At 35.4% G+C, this 18,536-nt stretch overlaps 1 protein-coding gene across 6 annotated transcripts in view; it reads left to right on the top strand.

Moving 5' to 3' along the window:
• The first annotated feature begins 216 nt into the window (after positions 1-216).
• The window catches only part of LOC129769468 (uncharacterized), a 565,408-nt gene continuing 547,088 nt past the window's right edge, over positions 217-18,536 (top strand). For 2 of the 6 annotated variants that reach the window (XM_055771768.1, XM_055771776.1), the window contains exon 1: positions 217-1,164. The gene's annotated coding sequence lies outside the window, so the exon portion shown is untranslated. The remainder of the gene's footprint in view (positions 1,165-18,536) is intronic. The other 4 variants (XM_055771806.1, XM_055771799.1, XM_055771792.1 and 1 more) reach the window with 4 other exon arrangements.

Here is an 18,536-nt window from a genome sequence, read left to right as displayed (position 1 = left end):
ACTGTTCTCCGCACTCTCGGCTCTCTTCCAAGGTTACTTCTCAGCATGGAAACATATCTCTCCGCGCCGCTAGTGCTGCTTCTGGTGCGAACGGACCGAGTGTGACCCGATAAGGCGGAAAATCGATCCTGGAAAGTCGACTCACGAAGCCGCGCGCTATGTGTCGGCAGTCTCTTTCCAATCGGACCAGGACTTTTCAGTTCTGTTTTTATCGTTCGTAACGGCGGATACAATAGTGCTTCGCTAGTCGGGCGGGTGTTCGTAATGAAAGCATAGCTGTTGATTGTAAAAAAATATAATCCTAATGCTGAGTGAAAGAAGAGGGAGGTGTTCACATATCCCTTGTTGACGTAGGAGGAAAATTATACGAATTAATTTTCCTACCACGATTCTTTGTTTCTAGCGGCATAGTCGCGGTTGCACCCAATAACTGCCCTGTGTGTATGCTCGGAACCAAATGTGAATCATTCGAAAGACATACAAGTGTCTATAGTGAATGAATGTTTTGGGGTGATTGTGTGGTGGAATGCACTCGAAATCCACGTGTAATCTGAGGAGGTGTGTGATAAATCGAATTTGTGGGCGTCCATTCGCACACCGAATGGTGTTCGGTGGTGTTTCGTACAATTGAAGAGATTTGACGTGAGGTGAAACAAACACATATCCTGATATATCCAATAAACGTAGCAATTCTTCAACATCGACTCAAAAGTTTTGTGTGTATCAACAAAAGGAAGTATTCTTACGAAGCCAATACAGTGGAGTGAATAACCAGACAACGTGGCAACGAAAATCGAAGTAAGAAATCAACATCTACGACCACGACCGTTGTGAGTTTAACCTAACCTTTGAGCTTTCTCACTTCTCGAATATGATTGCTTGCTTGAGACAGGAAAATAAATATTGCAATTCAAAGAAATCAGACAGCATGATGGTGGTTGCGTGTGTGAGGAACGCGAAGGAAACAAAGGATTACGAAGAAATCTGTTTGTGAAATGAATAGTTTATTCATCCTTATCGATCGATGATTTATTTATCCTTTCGGTCAATTTGAACGATCCCACAGAGTGTCGTGATCAATTTATCGGAATCAAAAGGTGAATACCCGGAAAAAACACATACTATTCGCAATTATTCGTGTGAGTGTCTCAACATATTTCTGAGGTAAATGTCTCGTCTGTATAACTGACATAATTCTAATTAGCGTGATTGATGGCTCAGAAGATTTTGTGTTAGCTATTTAACACCCAATTGTGTTCCGATTCTTCAAATCGATGAAATTATCTCATTCAATTTATTTTTTTTCTATTTCGTAATTATATAATAATTACGCTGTAGTCAATATGTTTATAAAACTGAGCAATATTATAGTGTCATGTCAACAATTATATGTTTTTTTCGTATTGAAAAAAGTTGACATAGGTCGAGTGAATGGTTATATTTTCTTCAATGTACATTAGTGCTATCAATTTACATTTTGTATAAATAGATGTAAATAAATAACCCATTACATACTGCAATCGGATCCGATTAAGAGGAGATTTCTCAAAAGCTTTTTGGCTCAAAAAGCGGATTAATGGTTTAAATATGAACACTGATTTCATATGTTTATTGATATGAACTGCGAATTGATCGATTGGTTGATGATTGAAAAATATCTATTCGAATAGCTCCCGTTAAATTGCCCCGTCGGCTGCGTCCACATTTGATTTCCTTGAAGTCTTTTCGAACTTCATTTTTGGTAGTAAGTGTCTCGAACGATTATTACTTTATTGCTACCATACTCTTGATACGGATTTATCTTAGGTTTTTATTTTTATTTTTGGGTTCATCGAATAGAAAGAAGTCATATGATGCAAATCAAGCAGAAACCTCTGAGCGAACCTAGATAATATTTATATTAGTGATCTCAAATTTCTCTCTGTTCATTAGTTCGCGATTTCATATCAATAATCCTCTGATAAAAAATCGACATCGATTACAATTTTGTAAATGTCACAAAAATGTAACAAAAATGTAACAAAAATGTCAAACCATCGCTTAACTTTGAAATATCGTAACTCAAAAATGAAAAAAAAAACGATCTGATTTTTAGATATGTTATGTAAACAAACCTTTCAAGAAAAAAATGTAAAAAAGTAAAGCACTCTTTGGTTAAAAGTCATGTAAACAATAAAAAACAAATACAATCAATAATTATGAGAACGAAATCTAATTTTTTCGCAAGTGTAATATTTTTTTCAAATACTAGTTGAATGGCTTCAATTTGATATGTCGATTATCTGAATCGGTCCAGTAGTTCAAAAGTTATGTATTTTTGAAAAAAGTGGGAAACAATGATTTTTCGCCCTAAAATCTGAGAGCCACTATATCGGTTTGGCATGGTATGGCTGTTTCCAGGGCTTGGAAGTATTGAGCTTGTTAAGTAATATTGAAAATATATTTTTATCAGTGTAACGCGTTTATTTTGCCTGTCGATGCTGCTGTCATTCATTCGACGGCAAACAAATTTACAACTGTGTTCATTCATATTCATTCTGTGCTATCTGAGCTTTTCTTGAAGCTCGAGTCATGAGAATTCATTCACATTTATTCATTGCCATTGAATTTTCAGGAATGTTGTGACTGTTCATTTTCAATATACCGATATGTGTGTGATTTTCTCATTGAGTCAGTGCCTTGCTTATTCAGTTATTTTTGAAGTTACTCCGAAAGGGCAACGCAAATCGGTGGCGCAAGCGGAAATGCCAACAAAAGAGCGAGATCTATATGCACACTCACAGTTAAGGATTGCATTGGCTTGGACGGCAAGGAGGCATTTTGCAGAATCGATCCGAGTAGCGAATGCAGCCATGTCAGCCAAAGCTGGAAGTTGGCAATTTTATCCGCTTATCCTATAGCACAGTTTGATCCGTTTGCGAAAAGAAGCTCGAAATATTCCCATTGCGGTCGTGTCTTGGACACCACCATTCTATGTTCGTGTATTCGTAATTTGAGTCAAAAATCAAAGGTTTGAAATTTGAGTCAAGACGGTATTTTTCAAACATCGGAATTGGAGTCTTTTGGAGCATTTCTGACAAGTGGAATTGGAATTGCATATTCACTATGTAAAATGAAAGCATTTTAACTAAGACGGAAACCTTGCAAACTTGAACAATTTAATTTTTGCCACTATTATGAGCATTCTGTTCTTCGTTATCTTCCTCAACGAATTTCTCCGTATCGTCAGTGTCCGAGAACGATGCTGATAGTAAATGAAATAGTATATTAATATCAATGAATGACAAAACTAGGGATATTTTTTTGCTCACATTCCGTGAACGCAGAACAGAACGAAAAAGAGAATGAGCAAAACTGGATGAATCAACTGTGAGGGGCTGTGATTGTGAGGTTCGACGTTGGTTCATTTTCGGTATCCCGAATGCAATGGTATAATGATCGAATGTGGTCGGAAATTCAGCTGAAAAGATTGATGTGATACAGATATTTCCATGCACTGGCTGTTTCACTGAAAGTTTGATTTTTTGTTAGAAAGAGTAGTGCAACAGTCGATTCTAATTTTTTTCTAAACTCAATTTAATAAAGTATATCCTCTGAAACCATCATCAAGGACCAATCGCTGTCCCAATTTTTAAGGGCCTGGATGGGTAAAGTACCCCAAACCAAGTGACCAGCTCTATGGAAAATGTTGTATATGGTACCAAATAAGAAATTTTGACTATTTTTTGAACTCTTATGTTTCGAGATGAAGGTTTGTAAAAAATACTGACAGTGCATCTCACTACGGTATATTGAGAAATATTATCAAAAAAAAAAAAAAATACATCAAAAATTCAAATATGTACTAAAAAAGATTTTAAATGTTTATTTTTTTTTTTGGATTAGATATTTAGTGCTATTCTAGCTCGTATTTAATTATATATATCACCTTTTCTAGCAATTTGTTATTTGCAGAATTTTATCAGAGATGCGCGGTAGAAAAAAATATATTTCCAAATTTTGATTGGGGGGTCTCCGTATCCACATTGGTTGCGCGTTCGCTTAGTAAGCGATCGATCGTGAGTTCAAAACTCAGGGCCCTCATTGACCATCTTTGTGTTGTTACAGAATAGCTACGTCCACGCAACAATCATCAGCGATGGAGATCGATCCACGGTCGAAACAAGATCGATTCATCCATACAACTGCTCTGCTCTGCAAGACACATCGGGCTGCTGTTCTATAAATAACTCAACAATGATCATATCAACTGTCTCCGCTGTCTGGTGGTCTAACTGGATAATGGAAGAACAGAAAGAATACTCTTACGCCTAAATGGCTACTGTGTAAATGTACCATATGCAATGGTATAGAAGGAATACTGGCGAATGGCAACTGCGTAATGTGCTATAATTATAGATATGATAACCATGTGACATGTACACGATTAAAATTCGGCTCTGTTACAGCTAAAAAAAAATTTAAAGCTTAAAGTGCATCATGCTATGATGTACCATGACATATCATCAAAGAGAATTACCAACGATAACTTCTTTAAGTGTGTTTGATGTCTATGCTGCCTGAAATGACGGTAGGAATTGTCATTCGAAAAACAAACGTGAACGGCTTGTGACACATCTATTATATCCTCTTGTATTGTGTTCCTTCAAGAAGAAAAATGTTGCAGCGCTATATCGTTGCTAAGCAATTAAGAAATATCAGTGCAATCAAGCATTTCAAAGCGTATCTTCCCGAGTATGATTACGGCCCATTCTTACAAATAGATCACACGAATATGTGGGGATGGGATCTATCACATACTGAGGAATGGAGTGCTATAGACGATGGCCGCTGACTAAAATAAAAATATATAATTCAATGAATGTAAAAAAATAAAATGTGAAATGCTAAAGATATGTTAATAATCGTTACTCGATGTTATTTGAATACTTAAAAGGCATAGCCCTGACCCAAATTAACTATTTCTCTAAACTACCTCGCATTTCCGTCAAAACTTTATTGATAATATAAAATTATTATCAGACACAACTTTCGTTTATGATTTTTCCCCAATTGCAGAGAATGTGTTACTCTGTTACATAGAACACATATTTGATACGGTTGAGCGTGTTTGTTACACCCGAAAATTTATTATCATTTTCGCTTCAAAGAAATGGAACACGAAGCTCAATGTCGTTTATGACGAACTGTGTGGCAAAATTCCTACATTTGCACAACTCGGCTGGACCTGAGAGGAACGAATCTGGAATTCCCGATGAAATTTCATTATTGATTTCCTCTGGGTGTATTTTGTCAACTAATCAAACTGAAAACGGCAGTTCAGCCGAATACATCCTAGAACGTGTGAAATCGAATACGTGCAATGTTATGATAAAGCTCTTCAAAGACATCATTTTTTGTTTGAACATACATGCTGTAATGTCATGAAAATGCATTGAGTTTTGGCCTGACAATAGCAAAGACTGTGTCGGCTAATAATAGCGTCTCGTGAGAGAATGAATGCTTCGTAGGATTTGAAGCCGTTCGCTCTCTGCCTTCGAGTGAACGTCGATAATGAATTGTTGCGACAGCCCATGATATCATAGAATGACGTATCCCTGACCACGTCGAGTCGTCATAAAATACACATAAAAATCCATCGAGCTCTTGCCACTCCATAAGTATTGATTCAAAATGAGAATTGACGTTTATAATGAATAATGTAATTGTAGCAAGATCTCGTTGTTTAATGTTTATGCAATATTCGTCTTATCTGTTCAGAGCGACCGGGGAATTTTTCGTCAAAAAATTACTTTCTCCGGATTATAGTTTCTCCTTTCGAATCACAATTTCTCGCGTTGTTCTGCAGTCACCTATCATGTTTCCAGTAACGTCTTCAACAGCATGTGTTCGATCAATAGCGTGATTATCATTTTGCAATCCGAGCATGAGCATGATTTGAGGAATTTTCAATAATTCATTCATAAAGATTAAAATCGCGATTAAAAATAGGGAATCGTGGTGATAATTTTGAAACAAAATTTAAGAAAAAAAATAAAAAATAAAAAAATGAACTCCGAAATTTTCGTTCTACATAGAACCACCCTAATCGGAATTAAATATAAAGTAATCGGTACCCTAGCTGTATCATATATAGTTTGTAACCTATTCTCATGTCTACCAAGTTTTTTGTGCATAATTTCACAGAAATCGGTCGAGCCGTTTCGAAGGAGTTCGACCACGAACATCGTGACACGAGATTTTTATATGTATAGCTTAGAATAACTCTACAAATAGATGAAACGTTGATATGTTGATCCTATAAATTCAAATCCACAATCAAAATAAAATAATCGATTTAATGAAAATTAAAAAAAACAATGCAGACTTGAATGTTGGGAAAAAATAGTACGTTGAATCCTCGAATCAATATAACAAAATAAACAATCAATATATATAAAACACGTACGAACACATTTCAAAGCAGTTTTGGGCAAAGCGATTGCACAATAAAAAATGCATCATAAATCTCGTGCGACTTTTATTGTGTGGTATTCGAAAAAAATTAAGTCATCGATAATTTATTTTGTTTAATTCCCATTCTTATGTTTTGTGTTGTTTGTTCTAAGTTGTCAGTAGCAACTTATTGAAAGGAGCAGAGAGTTGATTTTATGATCTGCGCAAGTGAGTAGACCGCTTATTAAAGTGAAAAACGGAAATCGAATGTTGATCACTAATGGAATCATTAGAATTTGGGTTTTTTTTTTGGGAAACTTTTTACGCGGTTCCTATCTACCGCACAAAAAAAGTTTTCATCAAATTTTGTACTGAACCCGTTTTTTTTTAAATACTGGTGAAGCTTCGTACGATTTTTTGCGTTTTTGGCGTGATCCCTATTCCCCGCACAAAAAAGGTTTTTCTTCATTTTGATAAATTTGTTTTGATGATATTTCTTGATACACCATAGTAAAATGCACTTTCAGTTTTTTTTTTAAATTTTGATCTCGAAGCTATTGGGAATGAAGTGTAAAAAATAGGTTTTTCACCATAGATCCTATCCATAGATCCCGATCCTGTACCCTAAACAATATTTTTCATAGAGTCGAATACATATGAGGACAAGATTTACATATGTCGAATACATATGAGGACAAGATTTCAAATTTCAAATTTCAAACTATGATCACGCCATTCGCTTCCGGGAACACTATGCCGTGGAATGCTATGCCGTCACATGAGCGGAGTTTCTGATCTACAAAACAATGTTCTATCGAATTCAATAAGTTTGGGGAATATGTGGAGTGCAGCTTCCCATTTGAGTATCTCCAAATATATTTCAACGGGTTTGACAACGTGAGGCCGAGCGTTGGATTGCTGTAGAATAACTTTTAGTTCTTTTGCTCGTATTATGGCTGTAACTAATAAAAAGCCAGGCGCATAGCTGGCGAGCTGGAACCCTTTTTGAATGGACACAATGAATTATTGAAATTTTTCAAATCACACTTGCTCGGAATACAAATTACAATCACACTATTGTTGTCAATCCTGATAGAACACCAGCTAGAGAAAATGTGTGTAGGTTCAATGTGCAAGCGTTGCTCGAATCATTTTAGGCAACTATACAGTGAAGCGAGAAATTGAAATTGGAAGAAAACAACATAAATATGGGATTCAACGTTGACACACGTCTACTATCTCCATGTTATTCTTCAATGGCAGTAACGTTCAGAATTTCTCAACGTAGTATTACTTGCGTCATTCTTATTAGTACTTAGTTGAGATTTCTTTTCTATTCTATTCTATCTATTTCTATATCAAGTAATACGCCTTAAATGTATTTTGAGTGACAAGCTTAAGCTTCTGAAGGGGCAAGATGGATGTTGCAAAAACATTACACAACGAGACTCCGCCACAGGTACTTCATTTCTCATTATGAATTTTGAATTTAGAACACGCGATCAGAGGAGACGAAACACACAAGACAGTGTGTGGTCGATGGACTTTTATGTGTATCATATGATGATTTGACATGATCAGGACAACACCATTCTACGATGTCGAGAGCTGTGCCAACAATTTATGGTCGACATTTACGCGAAGGTAGAGAGCACACGACTGCGATTCCTATGACACGATCAGCGTGAGGAAGAATACATTCACTTGCGAGTCATGAGCAAAACTGAAACAGCCTTTACTACTACCAGACTGAAACGCAATGTATTGTCATGACTTTACAGCGTGTGTTTTTAAACGGCGAGAATTATTTCATACACACATTTTTAGTTTGATTAGTCGATAAAATATTCCCTGAGGGAATCGATAGTGTAATATTCTCAGAGATTCCAGATCAACCTACTGATCAACTGCTCCTTCTTGGCAAGACTATTTTTTCTGTGAAAAATATAAATTATCTGTCTTTCTTCAAGTCAGTATCGTTCTTCGTTTAATAGAGTCCCTTGTTGCAGCATAGTTGCACATCCTGTATCATTTTTGACTCCGTCGTTCGAAGTATACGATGGACTGAACTGTGGAGTGTGATCAGACTAGTAGCCGATTATGATCGTCCCGAAGTGGGGAATGCAGTGTTACCATCGACGGAGCGAAAAAAAATTATAAGGAGCTATTCGATTTTTTTTTTGCGTGAGCGCTTAATCTAAAAGACCCTGTATATTAGGTGTGTCATTTAATTCGTTCCGTTTCCACAAGATGACTCAAGGTGCTCTAAACAGTCGACGGTGACAGTTGATTTCTACTGAGTCGTGAAGTGTCGACATCTGTCAACAGAATATTGCTTACAAGTCTTTCAAAGGGCCTGGCCGGGTAAGGGAGTAAAAAGTGCCCCCAAACCAAATCACTAGCTGTATGGCAAATATAGTAAAGGATATTAAATAAGAAATTTTGGTGGTTTATTTGAACCCCTATGTGGTTTGACGTAGGATCTATAGTGAAAAACGTACTTTTCGTTAATTTCACGCCATCCTCAAAAGATCCGAGATAAAAATTTGAAAAAAATACTGAATGTGCATCTTACTACGATGTATCAAAAAAAATTATCAAAAAAAAATTTCATCAAAAATTTTAGTACTAAAAAAAATAATGAAATCTTGAAAATTTTTTTTTTGGGATTTAGAGATTCAGTACTACTCTAATTCATATTTTAATGTGTTTCTACGGCTTTTCTAGATATGTGTGATTTTTTTCAGATTTTTTTCAGTGTTGCGCGGTATCAAAAAATTTTTTTTTTATGTTTCCAAAGAGTGGTTAGGTAAGGGAGTAAAAAGTGCCCCCAAACCAAATCACTAGCTGTATGGCAAATATTGTAAAGGATATTAAATAAGAAATTTTGGCGGTTTATTTGAACCCCTATGTGGTTTGACGTAGGATCTATAGTGACAAACGTACTTTTTCGTGCATTTCACGCCATCCTCAATAGATCCGAGATAAAAATTTGAAAAAAATACTGAATGTGCATCTTACCACGGTGTATCAAGAAAAATTATCAAAAAAATAATTCATCAAAAATTTTAGTATTAAAAAAAAATTATGAAAATTTGAAAATTTTTTTTTGGGATTTAGAGATTCAATACTACTCTAATTCATATTTAAATGTGCTCTTACGGCTTTTCTAGATTGATAAATATCGTCAAGCTGTTTTTTTTTAAATATCTAATAATAAAAATAAAATAATAAAAAAGAAAAATACACAGTACAAAAAAATGTTATAGATTTTCTGGCATTTCGAAATTTTGAAAAAAAAATATAACTTTGAGACCACAAATTCGATTTGTTTTTTTATTTTAATCTTTCAATTGAAAACCACGAATACAATAAAATAATCGATTTCAAAAAAATAAAAATAATAATGCAGACGATGAAGAAAATTATTTTGTGTCACACAATGCTCTTAAAAATTCAGGAAAAATTACGCCACATGTAGAAAAAAGACACATACGAACGCATTTAAATAAAAATTTGAGCAGGAGTGGGTCTCAAAGTTATATTTTTTTTTTCAAAATTTCGAAATGCCAGAAAATCTATAACATTTTTTTGTACTGTGTATTTTTTTTCATTTTATTTTTAGTATTAGATATTTGAAAAAAAAAACAGTTTGAAGATATTTATAAATCTAGAAAAGCCGTAAGAGTACATTTGAATATGAATTAGAGTAGTACTGAATCTCTAAATCCAAAAAAAAAATTTTCAAAATTTTAATATTTTTTTAGTACAAAAATTTTTGATGAAATTTTTTTTGATAATTTTTCTTGATACACCATGGTAGGATGTACATTCAGTATTTTTTTCAAATTTTTATCTCAGATCTATTGAGGATGGCGTGAAATAAACGAAAAAGTACGTTTTTCACTATAGATCCTACGTCAAACCACATAGGGGTTCAAATAAACCACCAAAATTTCTTATTTAACATCCTTTACAATATTTGCCATACAGCTAGTGATTTGGTTTGGGGGCACTTTTTACTCCCTTACCTAACCACTCTTTGGAAACATAAAAAAAAAATTTTTTGATACCGCGCAACACTGAAAAAAATCTGAAAAAAATCACACATATCTAGAAAAGCCGTAGAAACACATTAAAATATGAATTAGAGTAGTACTGAATCTCTAAATCCCAAAAAAAAAATTTTCAAGATTTCATTATTTTTTTTAGTACTAAAATTTTTGATGAAATTTTTTTTTGATAATTTTTTTTGATACATCGTAGTAAGATGCACATTCAGTATTTTTTTCAAATTTTTATCTCGGATCTTTTGAGGATGGCGTGAAATTAACGAAAAGTACGTTTTTCACTATAGATCCTACGTCAAACCAGATAGGGGTTCAAATAAACCGCCAAAATTTCTTATTTAATATCCTTTACAATATTTGCCATACGGCTAGTGATTTGGTTTGGGGGCACTTTTTACTTCCTTACCCGGCCAGGCCCTTTGTCCCACAAATTTAATTTTTAGCCCGTTGAAAACGACGAGTTTCGGTGAAAAAAGGAACCATTTGCAGAAAGTTTTGATTGTCTGTTTCTATTGGAAGAAAAGTGCAACAGCAGCATTTCGAAGGCTTGTGGAAGTTAATGGTGACTCTGCAAAATTGGATAGATTTTCTAGGGAATGATTTGGACGATCGAGGAGTAGTGATTATAGTGTTAAAGACAAAATGCGTCCGAGACAACCGAAAAAGTTTGAATACGAGGAATAAGAGGAATTACTCGATCAAGTTTCGTGTCAAACGCAAACAGAGCTTACAGAATCATTAGAAGTTACTCGACAACCTATTTCTAAATGACTCGAAGTCGCAGGATACATCCAAAATCAAAGAAATTATGTTCCATACGAATTGAAAGCGAGAGATGTCAAACGGCGATTTTGCCTGTCCAAAATGTTGCTTGAACGGTAGAAAAGGATGTCTATTTTACATCGAATCGGTACCGGGGACGAAAAATGGACTCACTACTTCAATCCAAAACGCAATAGATCGTATGTAAAGCCCGAACAAACAAGCAGATCCACACCGAAGCCGATTATACACAATACCAATGTAATGTTCCGTTTTTGATGGTATTAAAAGGATGTGATCCACTATGAGCTGTTAAAACCTGGTCAAACGATCTCTTCTACAGGCAACAACTCATCCGTTTAAAGCGAGATATTGTCAAAAATGTCCAGATTTTACGACCAAACATGAGTCGATAATATACCACCATTACAATGCTCGGTTTCATGTTACTGTTCGAGTTGAAAATTATTTGGAGAATAACGTATGGGAAATTCTGATTCACTCGCCTTATAACCTAGAAAAAAAAAGATGGGAAGTGGTGGCATTAAAAAAAGACGTTTTATCCAAGATCGAAACGAACATCATCTAAATGTACAGTAGAACCTCGATTATCGAGTTTCAAATAAAATATTATCTCACTATCGAACATTCCACAATTCGATACCTTAAATTGACCACAACTCCAGATCAAACGAACAATCTCTGGAATTAAGCAGAAACGATTTATATGTTCCGATGATGAAATGTTTATTTATTGATACTGGCAATTTATTTTTCAAGATATGTGTTGCGATATAGTGGTAACTATCGCTAGCTCATTCCAATCGGATGACCGAACATGAATAAACTTTAATACGTTTGTATGTTTTTTCAACTTCATAAACTTTTTGCAAGATCAAATTTACAGTGAAACACCTAAATTTATCACTTCCCTCCAATTTCATCATCATTCAGCGGTTTCGTTTTTCGTTTTTCCTTATTGATGCGAATTCCAAATATGCGCGGAAAATTCCTTTAGGGCAATGTTCCGCTACTGAAAACAATGATTGTATCAACGATTCGAAATTTAACGGAAGCCAAGTATAAAAATATAATAACCTTGATTCATACAGGGATTCAGCAATGAATTTCAAGTGGCAAGATTGAAATCATTAAAGAAAGCAATGAAGTTACAGTTCATCGATGTTGTCGAACAACCTTCATACACTCCCAGTGTGGAGTACTTGATTCTCGTGAATTCAGAATCCTGCTTTTTCAGAGCGTACGTTCGAAGTAATTGGTCTTCAAACAGAGAGTTCTCAGGATTCCTGAACGCAGTGTTTTTCATGTATGTGCAAATATTTGTTTCAGAGGAAACACGAGAAAAAATCCAGAATCGTTTCCACTCATCAGACGCTGGCTGGCTGCACTTGTGTTCGGAGAACTGCGAAACGAAAATAGTACTTGACTGATTTTCTTGTTTACCAAACTGAATGTGTACATGGATGATTTTTTTTCCTGTTTTTTACGTTAGTTTTTTTTGTAGCGACCACATGCATGTGAAGAATTTTGCGTCGGAATTTCGCTTCGTTCCTATTTCCGCCTCTGCGCGCCGATGATGATTCCGCCTTTTCGTTATACATGATTGATGTCTATTGATTTTGTATTTTTAGCGCAACTATTTTTCTCGGTGGCTCAGCTTAAAAATTGCAATTTGGATGTATTTCATTTTTCATGTTTTCTGTTTCTGACTAATACGTAAAGAATTGATCGTCGGTAAAATGTGTTCCGTTCAAAAAAACAAAAATTTCATGGATCTTCGCACATCGCAATGTTGCTGTGATTTGTAGTCAATCTCCTAATAGTGGTCTAAAATTTATTATTAACAATGCAGGTGGGACTCGATTATATTCAGTTCTAGACCATATGCGTAGAAGGATTTTTTCATCAAATATGACCCTCAATCATATCCTGAAATATTCCGTGAAAAATTTTATGTACATGAAAATGGCATGTCCGATTTTTTTTGCCAAATGTCTTAAAATTGTATGGAACGTCGAAATCTACTGTCGTCTAAATAAAAAAAAAATCATGTTGTGATGTAATTTAAGATTGTGTAAGCTGTTATGAATAAAAACAATTGTTTGAGTGTCACACAAGCCTATAACTTAACACCAGTTGTAATTATTCTATTGAAAATTTTGGAATAATCTCAGAGAACCTTCCCATGTTTGTTTTCATCAGATCTGCTGGAAAGTTGTCGTAGCCCTTGCTTTTCTTAACGTGAAGTTGGCTTCTCAAGATGCTGACTCGCCAAATCATTACCAATACTGGAGAAATAGTGATTGAAAACTTCGGCCACATCAATATCTGAATCAAAGATTTTGCCATCAATTTTCAATTTAATTTTTTTCCATACGTTGTAATGATTCGAGCTCTAAAGGATATTTTCATAATATTTTTTTTGAACCGCTTATTTAGAATTTGAACTTTTTTAGATATATGAAATAGCATTTCTCTAACGTGTATATCGTTGGGACAACTTTACACTTTTTTAAGATAGTTGTTTTTAACTGTAACATATTCCAAAGGCTATATAGCTGTAAGCACATTTTTAATTTTTACGATTTTAGTAAACATTTTTTCGCGGCAAAGTTATTCGGACAGATGAAATGATCTAGAACAGCGGTACTCAACCTTTTTCTCATAGGGGCCACAAAAACGTGTTAGTCATGACACCGCGGGCCGCAAAGAAAAAAAGATAAATGAAGAAGGGTGATATTCAAGACACGACCGCGCTGTTAACCTAGAATAACGAAATTATTACCGGCGATTACAAACATTGAAAAAAAATTGATAATAAAACTCTTTGATACAAATATTTGATAGCAATGACAAGGGCCGACAAATAAATGCTTTTACTGAGTGAGGGGCGCGATCGCTTCAGAATCGAACCTATTATGTGGTGGCTGCGGAGGCGAAAGCAATACCATCGAGACAAAATTTCAACTTCAGTTTTTCACCGAAGAACACAACGCTCAACTTTGAAAAATAGCTTACGTCTCTTTCTAGCCGAAAACATTGAAATCACGAAAGTTGAATGATCGATTGAAAAGTAGCAAGGCTTTCCAAATAGTATTTCTCAAGGTCGGGTTGTTTAGTTTGGTATTTCGAATTAGTCTTTTACAAGACTTGAAGCGACTAAACTGGGAAAGCTGAAACCCTCTACGATACAAAACAACATCATTACACCAATAAATCAAAACACACTCTTGAGTTCACAGAAGATCTCTTCAGGAATCATAAATATTAAGAAGATTTTTAGAATGCATCGAAAATTCTTAAGAAACTCTGTAATCGAAAGTTTTAGCGGCTCCGAACAGGACCGATGGGTTTTTGTTGTTTTGTACACGCAGCTGAAAATGGTTCATAAATGATTCATTCTTGTTCTCGAGAGAACAGTACACGTACGCAGAACAATACACGTAACACATTCTTCTTGCTTACTTCTTGCATATTTTGAAGATGCATTCTGGGGCGATAAAAAATATTCAACACAGTAGCAAAATAGGATCTAAAATTGGCCAGGGCGAGCACAATATTTAGAGGACTTTCGCTGATAACCAACGACATGCATCGACAAATATTGACTAAGATGGACTTTCAAGCAGGTACTCATATTTATAGATATTTGTGATTTCAATAGTTTTCTCTCGAAGCAGTTTTGAGACATTGTAACAAGTTTTTGGGTCAATTAGAAAACAGTATTACACCTTTTATCTTTCGAATGAAGTGATTGACATACCACTTTGTACAACCGACAAAAAGGTGTTAGCGCTCGAAACTTTTCACCCCAAACGTAACGTCCTTGTTTCAGAAATGTTAAACTTACACCCCAGTACAGATTCAGATATGGTGGGATGCAAAGTACAGAGGCACTCTTCACCAGACGGCATGCAAATCGACGCGGTACCCCCACCGAACAGAATTGCACCATACACTGCGATATCTATTATTCATTCTTCCTCAGAATCAAGTAAAACCATTGAATGTGACATCAGCTTTGAGAAAGACTTCTGTTTGATTGTTGGAACCGAGACGACTTGAATGATGATGATGTTTTAAATCATAGAGGCTTTTAAATTCATCAGTTCATTCGCCTCTAGCCTTGGAAAACTCAACTAAACACTCGGCCTTGAGAAAGGTAATTTGAAAGACTCGCTGCCGTCTGGTCTCTAGTTAGATGACTGAAGAATTGTGAGTACAGTGTTTTGAAATCGCAAATAGCTTGTTCATACTCAATGAATGGAATACGGAAGAGCTAAGATTGTAATATTATCTCTATCCACATTGCCCGTAGAACGAATGCTGCAATTGCATTTCGAACGACCAATTTACGCGTGTCCTATTAGCAGTGCTTTTTTAATAGTGTATCTCCCTCATACATACTCGGCCTCAAGAGCACGATAGGAAAATGTATATTCTTCTAATTTTCCTCAATTTAAATCATTTATGGGTTAGGGAACCGTAATGTATAAATTACCGAGAAATTTAAAAAAATTCCGATTCGATTGGTATGCAGAACAGTATAGCTTATAGCTTATAGCTATTATTCCATAGAAAACCGTGAACAGTTTTCTGATTTGGTGTCATAACTGAAAGACGTTGTCTTAAACCAAAAAAAGGAAATGACTTCATATCGATATTTTCATTTTTATTCACTAATGTCGACAGGATTCCTGTTTATCGGATTAAATGTATTCAGAAGATATTTAATCTACTAATACCACTTAACATGACAACTAAATAACTCATGTTTCATAAATGATTTCTTGAGTTTTCGTGATAGTTACACATATAAAATAATAACGGATCAGCCGGGTCAACCAATACAGCCTAGTGGGCCGCAGGTTGAGTATAGTTGATCTAGAATAGTATTGCTTGCTGGACGGGTAGGGATCGTGTTTGTACATACGTAACCAGAGGATTCTGAGAGATTCGTGTACTCGACCATAACGTTATTATTTTTCAATTTGATTGGTACATTAATATCACCAACAATAAGAAGCGGTTTCGGTAGAGTTGCAGTAGATAATCACCCCTCTAAGGTATTCTGAAATTCATGATAATCGAATAAAGGTGGACGATACACATCAATAACTTCATAGACGTGAATATGACATTTTATTTCAAGACAGATATAGTGTAAGCCATCTATCGTTTGATTATCTATCAATTTGTACTCTAATGAAATTTTCACAAAAACAGCTAAACCTCCAGATGGTTTATCTCGGCATGAAAAAATACACGAAATCTTGGCCACATTTTCATTTGCATCAGAGGGTCAAAAATCTTTCCCATCTGTACTTTTGACGTAGGACTACGTCTTTCATTTATATACTGGGGTGTAAATTCAAAGTTTCGAAAACGGAAGCGTTACGCCGGAGAACGAGATTTTGAGCGCTAATAGCTTCTAAACAACTGAACGAAATAGTATGATAAACACTTCATTCGAAAGATAAAATGTCTAGTTACTTTTTTTATCCAAAAACTTGTTTCAATTAAAAAAAGCCTTAAAATTGCTTTCAAAACAGGCTTTTGAAATCACACCAATTGGTATATAAGCGATCGCCGCTCGGAAATCCACTCAGAGAGGGACGAATAACCATCGGGTTAAAGTCCCTTAAAACCAAAAACTGAACTGAACTGAAATCCACTCAGTTATGATTGTGCAACGATCGAGGTACGATCGCTGAATGGATGTTTCCCAAACACAGACTTCAAAACCATGATGACAGGGAAAATCAGCATTGCAAAATAGATGCAAGCTATGGGTACTTTTGTACTCGCTTGAGTTTCTGAAATCGGATATCTCCCTTACACAGATTTCAAATCAATGGAGCCTGGAGAAATTGGCATTGCAAATCAGATGCATGCAGCGGGTACTTTTGCATTCGTTTGCATTTTTGAAAATTGGAATGTTTCCCTAACACAGACTTCAAAATCTTGGAGCCTGGGGGAATCGGCATTGCAAAATAGATGGAAGGAAGGAAGGTATTGTATTATAGAGACTTTAAACTTTTGCAGTTCATCTCTTCTTCATCTCTAACCTTGAGAAAGGCCCTTTGAAAACTCTACTCTACTTTACTCCAGCGCTACCACCTCCGCCCTCTTGCCTTGAGAAATGCACTCGATCCCTCGCCGTCCAGCACGTCCAGCAACGATGTTGTCCAGTCGGTGTCCACACAAAGAAATAGATGCAAAATAGATGCAAGCTGCGGGCACTTTTGTACTCGCTTGCGTTTCTGCAAATCAGAATGTTTCCCTAACACAGACTTCAAAACCATGGAGCCTGGGGAAATTGGCATCGCGGATGGGATGTAAGTAGCGGGTACTTTTGTATTGTATTTTGTATACTTCATGTAGCCAGCTCACTGAACATCTACGCATACCGTCTGATGATTAGGCAAAATGTTAATAATTATTTACTGCGATAACTACTACCATAATGCATTGACCTAAATTGAGATTTGTTTGCAATTGAATTCGTAAATTGTTTCATTCATTCACTAGTTTAATCAATAATTTAATAATCAATACACACAAAAGATATCTTTGTGCAGCGGCGATATCGCACTATTCACCATTTTAATACAGGTCTCGCCAATAACAATAACGTCGATAACAATTTCGCATTTGTCTACGAAATAACCCAATTTCATCAATTTTTTCAAAAACATCAATCTCTCTTACATTCCATTGAACTATATGCAAGGGTTCAGAGCCAATAAGATTACTTTATTTATTGAAATCATTCAGATTATCGTAATATTTATTTATAATCATGTTTGATGAAGAATTCATTGCCATTAAAAGTAACTTTAGTGTACATTTCTCCTCGTTCTGGTGAAGGAGTTTGCCCGGAAGTTGAGTTATATTCAGACACATTGAAAGTTGTCCAGAATTAAACGACTGATACCTTCCCTTTTTTTACCAAATTTAGCTTGCTATTTTCGTTCTTCTTAGCCAAATTAGCACCACCCTTACCGTCCCAAATGTACTTGATATTCAATAATTCCTCTAAACATTTTGAGTAGTTCTAGTGATAATGGGCTGAGCTCACCCCGCAAAGTACGTTCGCACGTTCATTGCTCTCCCATTAATAATGAATTTTGGATCAATCAAGGTTGACAGCATGTTATCAATTTGCTTCTTCTTACTCCGCACTATTTGTTCAGATTCCTTGTCACGAAGAACAATTCCTATTGGAATTAACGCATTTCTAGTTTT

This window comes from Toxorhynchites rutilus, chromosome 1 (genome assembly GCF_029784135.1).
Source record: "Toxorhynchites rutilus septentrionalis strain SRP chromosome 1, ASM2978413v1, whole genome shotgun sequence".
NCBI lineage: Eukaryota > Metazoa > Arthropoda > Insecta > Diptera > Culicidae > Toxorhynchites > Toxorhynchites rutilus.
The sequence above is the reverse complement of the archived record's forward strand: the minus strand, read 5'-3'. Positions and strand labels throughout refer to the sequence as shown.